The sequence below is a fragment of the Polyodon spathula genome, chromosome 19 (genome assembly GCF_017654505.1).
Source record: "Polyodon spathula isolate WHYD16114869_AA chromosome 19, ASM1765450v1, whole genome shotgun sequence".
NCBI lineage: Eukaryota > Metazoa > Chordata > Actinopteri > Acipenseriformes > Polyodontidae > Polyodon > Polyodon spathula.
This window is the reverse complement of record NC_054552.1, coordinates 35046401-35061226: the sequence shown is the minus strand read 5'-3', so window position 1 is coordinate 35061226 and position 14826 is coordinate 35046401.

The following is a 14826-nucleotide window of genomic DNA, read 5'->3' as shown; positions in this document are numbered from 1 at the left end:
GATATCCAATAATAGAAGTCTAAGCGCTTTGTGGTCCACTATGACAGGCACTATATAAAATAGATTGATTAATTGATAAATGTAACATGCAGTAAAACACTTTTCTGGTGAGCAAGAAATAAACCAACAACACATGAATTATTGCTCCTCAGTGTAGGCCTGAGCTCAGACTATGCATGAGCAGCATTGCTCCTCAGTGTGGCCCTGAGCTCAGACTATGCATCAGCAGCATTGCTCCTCAGTGTGGCCCGAGCTCAGACTATGCATCAGCAGCATTGATCCTCAGTGTAGCCCTGAGCTCAGACTATGCATCAGCAGCATTGCTCCTCAGTGTGGCCCGAGCTCAGACTATGCATCAGCAGCATTGCTCCTCAGTGTGGCCCTGAGCTCAGACTATGCATCAGCAGCATTGCTCCTCAGTGTGGCCCTGAGCTCAGACTATGCATGAGCAGCATTGCTCCTCAGTGTAGCCCTGAGCTCAGACTATGCATGAGCAGCATTGCTCCTCAGTGTGGCCCTGAGCTCAGACTATGCATGAGCAGCATTGCTCCTCAATGTGGCCCGAGCTCAGACTATGCATCAGCAGCATTGCTCCTAAGTGTAGCCCTGAGCTCAGACTATGCATGAGCAGCATTGCAGTCTGTTGTAGTTGTCAGTGTCCTCACAAGGCAAGCCATTGAGAATTAGGAAACATGGGGAAGAAAAGATGCAGTTTTTTTCCATGTACTTTCATCCTATGTGTTGTACCTTCGCAACAAAGCAGTACTGGACCATGTGGAACTGCATCTCCCACGTTGCATCCCTCCAGACCAATTTAAAAGTTGTGCAGAGTGGTGCCCTGACCCTATTGACTCTGTCTATTCTCCTGTCACTACACTACATGCAGGAGAGGGGGTGCCACAAGCAGTATATTCAGTTTGTTTGTCACAGAAGCAAGCTGTTTCTATTATGATTATTCATTTTACTGTTTTCAAAATGACATAATGCAAGATAGAAAGCACATCCATAAAAATAAAACTATTTAATCGTAAGACCTTTCATAGTTAAAAAATGAGAAAGTTTTAAAATGCCAGATAACACGTTCTGTGTTCTGTTAGGTTAAAGATGAACCTAAGAACCAAAGCCTTTGTCTGGAGTCTGAGCTGTTGTTGGTGATTACAGTGCAATGCAATGCAGTTAATGGCTTGGTGCCATAACGAGTTTAATATTTTGTCTACCCTGATGAGTCAGTTGACAGTTCAGCCGTACTTGTGTTTGTTGAATTTTTACTCAACCTTAGCTGGGATATGGGAACTGTTGGGTTTTTGTTGCGCTTGTTTTGTTACGTTAGCAGCCATTATCGTGTTACTCTCCCAGTGAATCACAGCATTATAATCTAGCAGCTCTGTTCGACTTCAAGAAGAATTTTAATTAAAGGGCTTAAACGTACAACCAATTCTGTACCGACTGGCAGCTTGCCAAAAAAAAAAAAAAGAGTCAAAGACAAACACTCTTGGAACAATGTTAGGGAATTGACTGGCAGCTCTCCACCGACTGTCATCCATCAGGTATGTTTTTCGATACTGGACTTCAAGTAATTTGCACTTGCGAATGCAATTTGTAATTATTTTAGTTGTGATTCTGTTGTTCCTTTCCCCCACCCCCTTTATCTGGTATGCCATGGCAGCCTGCCAAGAAACAGCAAAGGAGGGAGATGGGAGACAGACAATGATAGGCTAGCTGAAACTTCCTTGCAGGAGGGTCCGAGAAGGATGCATGTGGGACTGTTAGGAATATAATAGGTAGACAGATAGACAGCAGGTGGGGTTGACTTAACAACATACATAATTATACTATCAATCGGTCCCTTTTAGACTGTCTACAAATAAGATTGTATTAATGCAAATTTTAACACCATGAAATTAGGAAATTGCAGTATAGCACACTCATGTTATGATGCCCTCTATACTACCCGGTAGTTTCCAGCAAGCTTCAGCTTTATTTCAGCTGTAAAATGAGGCTGAAATAAAACCAGGACAGGTCCACATGTGACCCTTTGTGAACCCGAAAATGAAGTCATTTTACCAAAGCAATACCCACTGTTGAATGAATACCGTCTCTGTTTCTCATCCAAAATCAAACAAGGCTCTTGTTTTATTTAAAGTTAAGCAGAATTCTGATTCGCACTGAGCTCTTGGCCATGTTCGTGCAAGTGAGTTCTTCACCTCAAGTGCTGTTTCTGAATATTTCTTAGTGAACTAATTGCCTGTGAAGTATTTGCTCAGTGGATTAGTAGAGGGCTCCAGTCCCCAGTGCTTTACAAATGTGCATGAAGAATAAAATAAACACGGGCCGATGGCAGAATTGTAAAGTGGGCTGGGAACACGAACCTCAGTCCTGCAGTGCACTTCGTTTCAGGGTCAGGATCTAGTGTTGTGGAGAGAGATCTGCCGGACTGAATACTTTCCAGGAATCCTCAATTTGAACCACGAAGCATTACACAGGTACTGAATGATTTTATTGTTACAAAAGGAAGCAACACACCGAGTCTGAAATTCAAGTAAGTCCTGAATAAATAACGAAATCCCCGGGCTGCAGAACATCTGGCCCTCAAAGAGTTAAACCCGAGTCTTCAGATAGCTGCAGATGACACAGCAGCAATGCAATGTGTCTCTACTGTCATCCACAACACAGCCAGGTGCTCCTGGGCTTTATTAAAAAAGAAAGGATACTGGAATTATTACATCAACGGGGAACGAGCTGCTTTTCATTTCAAGAGAGCTCTTCTAGTGACCATGGCAAGCCTGTATCGGGGTGCACACGTGGATCCTCCTGCTGTACCCCCAGAGGTACCTCGAATAGACAAAACACAAGTCTCACTGTTACCAGCATTCAATTCAATTAAATGTCTGACAGCAGACGTGGTTCTATTATTAAACAGCCACGGTGTCGGTAGCCGAGCCCCTGTTTAAAAGGGTCGTTAACAAAGAGACTTTATTGAATGTAGTGCAAATGGATTCCCCAGAGCCTAATTCAATTTCCTCATGTAACTTCACGTTCTGACCGGCTAATTGAATGTTAACACTAATTGCAGTCTGCACACACTCTGCACTTATTTGGTAATTAGGCTTCTTTCAACCCTGACCCTGTGCTTCCAAACTCCTTGTATCAATGAGATCACATTGTCCTGCTTTATTCAGCTGAGAGAGTTCTAACGCATCCACCAGTGAGGCAGGTATGTTTACTTGTCATATTCTCTGTCCCTTTTTACATACATTCCCTGTATGTAGACAAGACGAGATTGAGTTCCATAGAACTCCTGTAGAGTGATCGGAGGATGGGAGGAAACATTGTGGAATGATGTTGGAACAGTTTAAGAAAATGTTATCCTTAATTACAGCCTGCTTGAAAGCTTTGCTGTTTCGAATGGACGCTCTGTCTGAAACAGCACCAGTAAAGAGGAGTAAAATAAGTACTATACTAAAAACAAACTACAGCATGGAGACGCTGATCAAGGCTTTCTACTGAGTTCCTTCTTAGCAATTGCATTTACCTGTCAGACAGGCCACCATTGTGCTCAAGGAAAGAAAATGAAATGTCCCATGAAAAGCAGTATGCAGTATCCTCCAATCCTATTGTAACAGGACATCCATAACTATAAAACCTTCAATAGGGATCGATTTATAAGTACTATAAATCAGTTGGAAATGGTATTGAGTGCATTAGTATTTCTATACTGGTTAACTGTATAGCGGGATGTAAGAGTGAGTGCAGTTTTCTGTCGGATTGTGATAGTTGTTCTAAGTGTAGGAGAAAGGTAATGTGTGGGGGTAAAAGTTTCACTGAGTTTATCTGGTAGCAATGTGTCTATAATTTCAAGCAGAGGATACTTCACCTCTTGCCAGAACCTCCACAGAGTGCTGTGTGGATGAGGGGTTTTATTGCTTCCAAATCAATCCAGGGTTACAGTATTGAGATCTCGTACTGTATTGTTGTGAGGAGCGTGATTTCATTGTAGTTGCTGTAGAGCGGGATGCCATTATAGAGTATGGAATCAATGGAAAGCCCTGGGAGGACATTGTAAATTACAGTCATCATAAATAATGGATCCTATAAACTATTAACAAAGCATAGCACAGTTCTATAGTAAGAGTTAATGCAGTTGCAATCCCTGCTGATTTTATTGAAGCACATAAAGAATGAGGTGCAGTTTGTTTTGTTTTTTTTTTGTATATGCTTCAGGTCAAGAGGATGCCCTGCGTTAGTAAGAAATGAAATAAAAAAAAAAAATAAACCTATTAAAGAACCCCACAGACAGGCCAGACTTTTTGGCTACTTTTTGTAATGAAAATTCAAACCTGTATGAAAAGGCACTGAAAGCTTGGTGCTGCTACACTGCATACAAACAAGGGCAGGCTCGCAGTGTTAGATCATATTGAAATGTAAACCAGATTCTTCCATGTTTGAAGCTGTTATCGATGACAGTCATGTTGTCAACCAGAAAGGCTTCTGGATAGCCAGGCTTTAGCATATAGTAAGTCGGTTACTAACTTCAGCATGCAATCCTAAAGCAGTGTCTTTTGGTATTTTGGGACCACTGGAATACATCTGCCTGAAATTAATTTGCTCGACAGACTTCCAGGGGGTCCAGGCTTAACAATACAATTTAAAGTCTGTCTCAAAGCCGCAAGTCTGGACTTGAAAGAGCACAGCTCGTTTAGATCTCTGATATTAATGTGAAAGATGTTTCCATCTGCAACGACCACCTGCCTCAAAATAATAATCCATTCTTCTCAGTGTCATTATCCAGTCCCATGTCTGTAGCTTTACTGCAGGCATGTGTATCTTTCTAAACAACACGATCATGTTTCTTCATTGAGCACACCCTCACTCTAAAGACCATAAGCACAACATAGCTTTGCAAAGTAGGTGGAAAAATAACTGGGTAAAAAAGGCAATGAACATAAGTTTGTTATGGGAAAAGACAGTAAGCTGTTGGTACAGTATGACAAGCAATACATAAAAATGATAATCCCGGGAGTAACATTTCTCATGTATTTTTGAAATCGCCTGTTTCGAAATACATCAGCCCCAAGAATGAATTGGAAAAGAGGGGCAGAGTGCTGAGAGGCAGCGTGTTCCCAGGGAGACAGGGACAGAATGAGTTCAGACAAGTCTGGTTTTCAGCCACAGGGCAGATAAGCAGGACAAGAAAGTCTGAACTAAAAGACAGCCTTGCTCTGAAATGTACTTCCCCTTGAGTGGCCTTTTATCTACTGAGTGCCGTGTCTTTACAGCACACACTGCCGTGGAATGAACCTGCAGGGAAACCCATTACTCTGCCTCTGAAAGCAGAACAGAAAGAATCAATGACACTTTGCAAAGAGCTTCTGGCAGCTGAAAATCGACAGTTTATTTCATAGTTATTCATTGTTTTCGGGGGTCACAGGACTAAATCCCTGGGACTGTTTTCAGAAGGAGTTGGAGAAGAGATGCATCGCTCAGGTCACTTCTGTAAATGTGGCTTGGTGGTTTTCTGTATGCTCTGTCCATATGAAAGGTACAGCTAGGGGTTTGACTGCAGTACCTTGAACTTCTGCCTTCAGGCTTTTGAGCGGCATCTGTTTCAGCCGCTTGCCCTACTTCTGTGTGCCTTATTTCATAAAACAGGTGAATTCGGGCTTGTGAGGATTTAGCAGACATCCATGCACTTGAAATCCTTTTTACCCACAGGAATTCAAGGAGTTCCATCTCTAGTTGTTAGGGGATCTAAATGAAGCTGTTGGGATGGCATTGGTTATGAAAAGGTTGCACCAGAGTCATGGTGATTAATCATTTTGGTAATGGCCAGTCTTTCTAATGATCTGATCTGACAGTATGCCCGCCAAGGAGGAGCGTGGAAGGTGTGGGTGTTGCTGCTTGACCACTGTACTTTTCACTATGTACATGCAAAAATCTCTCATAGATTCTTCAATAATAGAATGAAACATTACTCTGCACACACAAGACTCTTTTGCAAGTATTGAAAAGTACACTTTGTCACCTTCCTCTTTTGGCAAGCAGCAACACCCCCACCTTCCACTCTCCTCCCTAGTAGGGAATATATAGGAAATGAACCTATTCTTTGAAAATAAAGAAAGGAACCACCTGGATTTGAACCCAGTCCACCCAGGAGAACAAAACAGCATATTAATGAAAGAGCCCACTGTGCCATCTCACTTCCATTGATGAGTTTTCTTTTTCATTGCATATATAGGAAATGAACCAATTGTTTGAAAATAAAGATTCTAGCCGCATTTACTGAATTATCATACTGCACCACTTGGCTTCATGCGAGAGTCTAGCGTTGCATAAGATCTTATATCAGCCTCTTTCTATTATTATTTGTAAATAAGACCAGTGTGACACCTTGTCCTGTTTTGTGATACCTAGACTCAAAAATGTCAAAGTCTTTGAAAATGAAAGGAAAACACATGCCCCTAATATGGGAAGCAGAGTCCCATGCTCTACCAACAGAGCTAGCCAGCCACTCACTGGTTGCATGAGATACATTATAAAATGTAATGTTTTTCAACTTGGTTTCATTTGTGACCTGAACTGGATTTAAAGCCAAACCTTATAGGTCTAAAAGGTAAATTAAACAATGTTTTTGAAAATAATAGCTTTACAGCTGTGAAATGAATACTGTAAGTTGCTGATCAAGAGGCATCTTTCTAACCCTGCTACCTTTGCAATCTGGTTTTTAATAGAGGCCCTGGATCATGAAGCTAAAACCCTTCATTAATCCTGGGACAGCAATCAATCAATCAATCAATCAGTCCCACCCCCTCTGTAGTAGGACTCTTGTGCATCAAAGCTGTTGAAAATCTAGCAGTGTAGCCTTCTTCGAGGAGAGAAACTGAGCCTGGGTACTGAAGCTTGTGTTGAAGCTGTTGATAGAACCCGAATCGAGCCCGGGTACTGAAGTGTGTGCTGAAGCTCTGATAGAACCCGAATTGAGCCCGGGTACTGAAGCTTGTGTTGAAGCTGTTGATAGAACCCGAATCGAGCCCGGGTACTGAAGTGTGTGCTGAAGCTCTGATAGAACCCAAATTGAGCCCGGGTACTGAAGTGTGTGCTGAAGCTGTGATAGAACCCGAATCGAGCCCGGGTACTGAAGTGTGTGCTGAAGCTGTGATAGAACCCGAATCGAGCCCAGGTACTGAAGTGTGCTGAAGCTGTGATAGAAACATGACAGAAAGGGAGAAGCGTGGCAAAGTAGAAAGGAATTGTGTTAAGAAGAGGTACTAGACAGCATAAAAGAAAGAGACCAAGGGCTGTATTTGACAATGGGTAACTTGCAGGAACAGTCCTAGGCAAGCAGGAAGGCTGTTTACTTAGTCAGTAGAAGGCTTCCAGTTCTAACAGTGCAGTGGAGTGGAGGGGCTGTTCACTGCTGCTTCTCTCTGGGCTGTCTGTCCCCAGGCCAGGTGCTCTGCAGATCTGAAGGCTGCTCCCCTCTGATGTAATGTTTACCAGAGACTCTGTGCCAGCAGGAGATAGGAACTATGTTAAAAATGTTGCCTTTCATTTGAGGTGGCCCAGCGGAGCTCTGCTGGAACATGCATTTCTTGCCATGTAAAAGCCTGGGTTATGATCACAGCAAGGCTTGTTGGACTGCTTGCTTTTAGTGGTATAAAAACATGTTCACATTACTGGAGAATCCATCCCCCATTTTATTCTACAATATTTTTTTTAATACATAATTTAAATTATATATTTTATTCCATATTTTTGAAAACATAATAATATATGATTGCTATAGAAGCAGCTTAGATATGTTTATGCGTTTAATTTCAAAATCTTTGATTATTACAAAAGCAACAATTTGTAATTACTAACCCAGTATCACGGCTTGTTACATAAACCGGTGCGTAATCTTTGCAGCGGATATGAGTCAAGCTACATTAGATTACAGATGTAGATTAAAAGGGCAGAATTACTCAGAACTCTGTTTACATACCTGACTTGTGAACCGGCACACATGATATCAGTTGAGTCTGAAACCAAGTAGAGTCGGGCAGTCTAGCAGACAGTGTGAACTCAGATCAGGGGAAGAGACTTTGCAGTGCACCCTGAACAGTTTGAACCACAGCCTGGTCAGGAAGGAGAATTGTAGCCCTGGCCCAAATGAGCTTCAGACTAGAAGTGGTGTTGTAACAGTGTACCGAAGATACTGTTAAGGTTTTTTATGGCATAGTTATGTACGTTTGAAGTCCCATGGAGCATACTTTCACAAACACACACAAGTCCTACTGCACCTGGTCCTGAGTCTCAGAACTGCCCTCAGTTAGGTCAGGACTGATCCTGGATCTTGTAACTACTGCAGTGGAGTCACAGATTGAAGTGCTATTATAATACAATTCAATCTGCAGTACTACTGTACTGTCGCCACAGTTCACTCAAACTGCACATTGCTGCCATTGACTATTTACTTTGTTATAAAGAGTCAATAGCGCCTAAGAGCAGACAACCATGGGAGCAAAGTGTAAATACGGCACAGTTTCTGTTTCAAAGGGCTGTTCTGTGCCTCTCTAGAATTCCATGTCATAATTAAAATCAAACGGCCGCAATAGACTGTAAAAATCAGGATGAAAGCGTTTCAGGAAAAACACCTGCACGCTGTCTGCCAAACCCCTGCAATCCCAGACACTGCCCTGCTCCACATCACCCCTGCAGCATTGGGTGTTTCTGCAACAGTTATTAACAGAAAGGAAAGGGAGGAGGGGGGGTTGAGTCACACATGACAAGCATGCAGCCCCTTGTGTGGAGGAGCAGAGTCCGGAATGTGTAAACAGCAGAGGCACTTTGTTCCATTCCGCTTGCTAGGCACTGGAGTGTAAATAGAGCTGGGGCCGGGCCGGGGGCGGCAGCGTTTTGTCACTTTGCAGCTCCCGGCTAAAAGGAAAACAAAGAACAAGCGGAGCGGGGCAGGAGCTGCAGCCAGTAGTCATGGAAACACACCTCGGTGGAACAGCGTTTCATTAAGTTAGAGAAATATAGTGGTGCGTTCTTTGATTGGGTTTATTGTCCTTCAGTGTTTGTCTGTAAGGTTTTTGGTTCCTGTTTTCACTCTTATCCTCCATTGAGATCACTGAAGCAACACCCGCTCGGATTGAATGGGCGGGTGCAGGTGAGCTCAAAAGAGAATTATTGGGGCTCTTTCCTAGTCGTGTATGCATGGCCTTTGAAGAGTTTACCACAGTAAAGGGTCAGGGTTGATGTAATAAAGCACAGTGAAAACAAGTATAGGTAAGCATTGTAAAGCCCAGAGAGGTACGGTAAAAGTTATTATAAGTTATGGCAAGCCACGGTAAACTATGGTCTTTTGTCATTGGGGTCCCCCTGTCCTGCACACAAGTTCTCAGGGACACTAACAGCAAAGGAGCAAACATTGTTCTTTTGAAGTCAATTTGATAAAATGGCCTGATTGATGGTTTTTGTTAGGACAAGCTGAGGATTAATGGGCAGTTGCAAGGTCCTGTTGCTTTGGGGAAATGACACGGTGAGAAAGAAGGGACATCAGATGATTTCTCTTGATCAAACACAAGATCATCATGTCATGCGAGCCTAAATTGCCTTCTGCAGATTGCATGGTTTATCACTTGGCTGTAAAGGCTTAGAGAGAGGGAAGTGTGTGTTTGTTTTTTGTCTGTGTATTGATGTGTGTTTTTGTTGTGTCAGTGTTAGTGTGTATTTGTTTTGTGTCCTGTTGCACATACAAGTATTTCTGTAACTGTAAGTCATCCTGGGTAAGGGGATCTGCTAAGTAATAACAACAACAACAATAATAATAATAATAATAAAGGATCTGACAATTGCAGGATAGCCCAAGAAACTCATCACCTCAGGAAAGTGGATAATGGGTCAGGTTGTGTGGTGTACCAGTTCTTTAATGGGACAGGACTGTAATCACAGCTGAGGTGGTGCGAGTCCGTGGGGTCACGCTGTGGTTTATCCAGCGAGCTGGGCTGGTATTGTCTGGGGACGGTACAGGACTGTAATCACAGCTGAGGTGGTGCGAGTCCGTGGGGTCACGCTGTGGTTTATCCAGCGAGCTGGGCTGGTATTGTCTGGGGACGGTACAGGACTGTAATCACAGCTGAGGTGGTGCGAGTCCGTGGGGTCACGCTGTGGTTTATCCAGCGAGCTGGGCTGGTATTGTCTGGGGACGGTACAGGACTGTAATCACAGCTGAGGTGGTGCGAGTCCGTGGGGTCACGCTGTGGTTTATCCAGAGAGCTGGGCTGGTATTGTCTGGGGACGGTACAGGACTGTAATCACAGCTGAGGTGGTGCGAGTCCGTGGGGTCACGCTGTGGTTTATCCAGCGAGCTGGGCTGGTATTGTCTGGGGACGGTACAGGACTGTAATCACAGCTGAGGTGGTGCGAGTCCGTGGGGTCACGCTGTGGTTTATCCAGCGAGCTGGGCTGGTATTGTCTGGGGACGGTACAGGACTGTAATCACAGCTGAGGTGGTGCGAGTCCGTGGGGTCACGCTGTGGTTTATCCAGCGAGCTGGGCTGGTATTGTCTGGGGACGGTACAGGACTGTAATCACAGCTGAGGTGGTGCGAGTCCGTGGGGTCACGCTGTGGTTTATCCAGCGAGCTGGGCTGGTATTGTCTGGGGACGGTACAGGACTGTAATCACAGCTGAGGTGGTGCGAGTCCGTGGGGTCACGCTGTGGTTTATCCAGAGAGCTGGGCTGGTATTGTCTGGGGACGGTACAGGACTGTAATCACAGCTGAGGTGGTGCGAGTCCGTGGGGTCACGCTGTGGTTTATCCAGCGAGCTGGGCTGGTATTGGGCTCACTCCAGTACATTCAGCTGATCACAATACAGCAGGGATGTGAACCAGGTCTCAGAGCTTTGTAATGATAGGACTGATCTACTCTGCATCTGGCCTTGCTTTGAGACACTTTGAACGTTTTGCTTGTTTGACTCCCCCTATCACATTCTAGGGAATATTTATTTGAAAAGTCATTTTGTAATAATTAATTGAGTCTGACATGAGTGTGACTTGCTGATCCTAAAACCATGCACTGCTTTTCATAACATGTTGAGCTCTCCAGGGGTTAAACCGAGATCTGTCCCCAAGCTGTGGCACATTCCTGAATGAGAAAGGGCTGCACAGACCTGACCCCTTGAAACACATTGATTGAAGCTGCTGGGGTTTAAAATGATATGAAGATCTGACAACAACAGAACAGAATCAAGCCGGACCCATGCCTGTTCCTTTCAGGCACATGATCCACTAACACTTCAACACTGGACCTTTTCAAAGAGGCTTTAAAGAGCTGCCAGTCCCTGTGCAGATCTGAGCCAGTGCTTTCTATGCACAGCCCAATTCTCACAAACATTAGCATCTGAAAAGAGGCGTGGGGCTGAGCCCTGGAAATGGAAGGGACCGTCTGGGAGGCTGGTGAGAAGCAGAGTTTGAATTCACAGCCAAACTATTATCTTTGCACCACCTTGGAGGGGCTCTGAAAAGGGCTCTTTGTCAAGCCTGCTTCACAATGCCATCCCCAGTGATCCCCAAGACCTGCCTTCCACAACCCAATAGCTTATTTTCAATCTTAGTTTACTTGGGTATTTTTTGCAATTTGAAACTGGATTTTTTTTCAGTCAGACCATAGAAGGGTGAATGTTTAAAAACAAAATTTAAAAAAAACCCACCAAACTTTGAATATAGCGTAATGAACAAAAAGCACAGTCCATAATCATGTATTTTGCTAACATTACAGGATCAAGTTGAAGGGTATTAAGAAGCCGGAACTGATTTGTTCGGAAGTGTTAAAAGTTATCCTCCAGTTAAAACAGTGACAGGATTAGAACCTTTTTTGTATTTTTATTTTTTTTAACTGCAGTTGACATCTTTTTACCATTGTTGTAGTTGCTTCTGTGTTTTTTAAACAGCATTGATTGAAATTTCTGCTTAGTCACCAGCTGCTAACACACACGTTTCTATTCAGTTCCAGCAGGCCTGGATCAAATGAAACTGCATGGAATCAGCTGAGAACTTTCCACAGCTGTGCAGGGCCACTGGACTCCTAAGCTCTCTATGAACAGCACACTGAAGGACTGCTGTTGACAGCAGTAACAGCAAAACTATTTCATTCCACCTACTGCACGTGGGTCCGTGGAGCGGGATACATAGTGCACAGCACTCCTGCTTCCTGGAATCAAACAGAAAGGGCTCTGGGTTGGGTTCACTGTGTCTGCAGTACGCAGGAGGAAACCTGGGTTCAGCATCCCTATACTCTGAGAATTAGCACAGCACTTTGAAAAGGAGCAGTGTTTAAAGCTAGAGACAGCCACAGCACAGCACTTTGAAAAGGAGCACAGTGTTTACAGTTAGACACAGCACTTTGAAAAGGAGCACAGTATTTACAGTTAGACACAGCACAGCACTTTGAAAAGGAGCACAGTATTTACAGTTAGACACAGCACAGCACTTTGAAAAGGAGCACAGTATTTACAGTTAGACACAGCACAGCACTTTGAAAAGGAGCACAGTGTTTACAGTTAGACACAGCACAGCACTTTGAAAAGGAGCACAGTGTTTACAGTTAGACATAGGACAGCACTTTGAAAAGGAGCACAGTGTGTAAAGTTAGAGACAACCATGAAGGGCACTTGTTGGGAAAATAACCTTTCCTGAAGCGGGCAGACAGACAGAATTTAAAAAGCAGCTCCTGTTCGGGTTACAACTCTATTTAAACGTACAAGAAGCATCACTCATCCTGTGAACAGAACAGTGAAATCCACCTCAGGTATGAAGGTCCTGGAGCAGACACTGAGACCATGCATTTTCCCCTTCATTGAAATTGTACAGACCCCACAGTTCTCACTCCATACCATGGAAGAGTAACTCTACCATTATCATCAATCTGGAAAAGAAAAGCTGCCATGACTAAGAGCTGCTAATCCCGGCTTCCTTTACCTCTCCGTGGAGATCGATAAACCTTAATGTGATGATTTATGAGGAACAGTAAGGGTCTCATACTGCCTCAATCAGCAGAACAGAGAAGCAGAGAGAGGGAATCAATTAAGATGAATACAATCTGATAGAAAGAAGCTAGTCAGATTGCAGCAGTGAGTGCGAGAGTGCGCTTGACAAGAGGGGAGGTGAAATACGCCGACAGAGCAAGGAGATCACGAGGGAGAGCGAGGCTGAATTCTGGATCCGAGTGGCTGCCTCATCCCCAAGTCCCCAGGGCCCATATCGACCATCCTGTATCCCGGAGCCTAATGGAAATGAAAAATACTTCCCTTTGGATCACCCTGTTTTCAATATCTCAGGGCAGTGATTGAATTCATAATGCATGAAGGTGACGGGGTAATAGAAAACAAACGGCTTTCTCTACACAGCACCCAAGGGCCTCACTGGAGAGCTCTGGTGTTGACTTGTATTATTCTTCACATTGTTTTAGCTGTGGAAACCTCTTTAATAATACGACAGCTATGCAAGACTTGCCTGACATGAAAGGGAGAAAGACGGTCATTTGAAATGTTCAGGGAACAGACTTCATTATCGTTCGTAGCGCTAACAGTTTTGTAGTTACTAATGCAGCTTTACCCAGTATGTGTTAGAAATCTAAAAAAAAGTCTATACTGCTTCACAGGGATCAGAATCATGGTACTGTACTGTAAACGTGTCTGCTCATACTGCGGGGAATATAGAATCGCTTAAAGGGGATTCTCTGATGGGTGGGACACTGCAAGCACATTGCAAACACCTGAAAACATTTCAGTGATTACAAACTGATCAGTTGATTCAACCTGTTCCATTTAATAACTTGTGTGGAAAGTGTGTCTGAGCCTTTTTGTCTGTCTCGCATCAAGGGTACTAACCCTCAAAGTAAATCTATAGACTTGAATGCAAGAGGCTTCTTGCAGTCGGAGGGTGTTACTCCTAGTCTAAAGTGCAATGTTATTGATCTGGGTATGGGCTCTCATAGGGATACCATTGACCAAGAGACAGAAAACCTGCCCAGTCTCAATCTTAATAACAGAAAGAAAATGCTCTTACAATAACAGTTATTTATTATGAGAAACAAGTTGAATTTCCATCCTTTTTTTATACACAATAAAATGCAGATAAATAGAATCATTACAAAAAGCTGAACTGAATCACGAAATAAAATGATGCAGACTTTTACATTTTTACATTAATTACATTTACATAAGTTGTCTTTTGCCCTTTATTTTACAGAATTCAGCAAGAAAAATATAACTGTACCTGAAGTACAAGCAATTGTTTGCGCTCAGATCAGAGGTGTGACACTTGTTATGAAAGCCCCTGAGAAGATGTTTGAGAATACGCTGGTGCAATTTCATCATTAGCAGAAGAAGCTAAACATCAGCGTGTTATAAAAGTGACAGCTGGGCTCACTTTCACCCCCTTATCCGAGCTTTATACTCCAGCTGGGGAAAGGGACAGGGATGGATCAGCAAGGAGAGATCCCTGGGGTTGTGAGGAATGCTGCTCAACAAAAAGCAGATTCATCATTTTTGTGCAAAGATGGGATTCATTTTTTCTATTTTATTTTTATTTATTTATTTATTTTTTGCATGCTTAGGAAGCACAAGTCAATCTGGTGGACTGAATGCATACTACGCCCTCTGGTGAACTAAATTAGGTGGTGCAGCCTGTTCCTAATACACATTGCGCCCTCTGGTGAATTCAATAAGGTACTGCAGCCCCATTCTTGGCTGAGAAGTGCTGCACACCTTTAACTTCCTTTTGGGCAGCATTACATAAAACATGCAGTTTGCTCGATCTGACGATCACACCAGTGTCAGT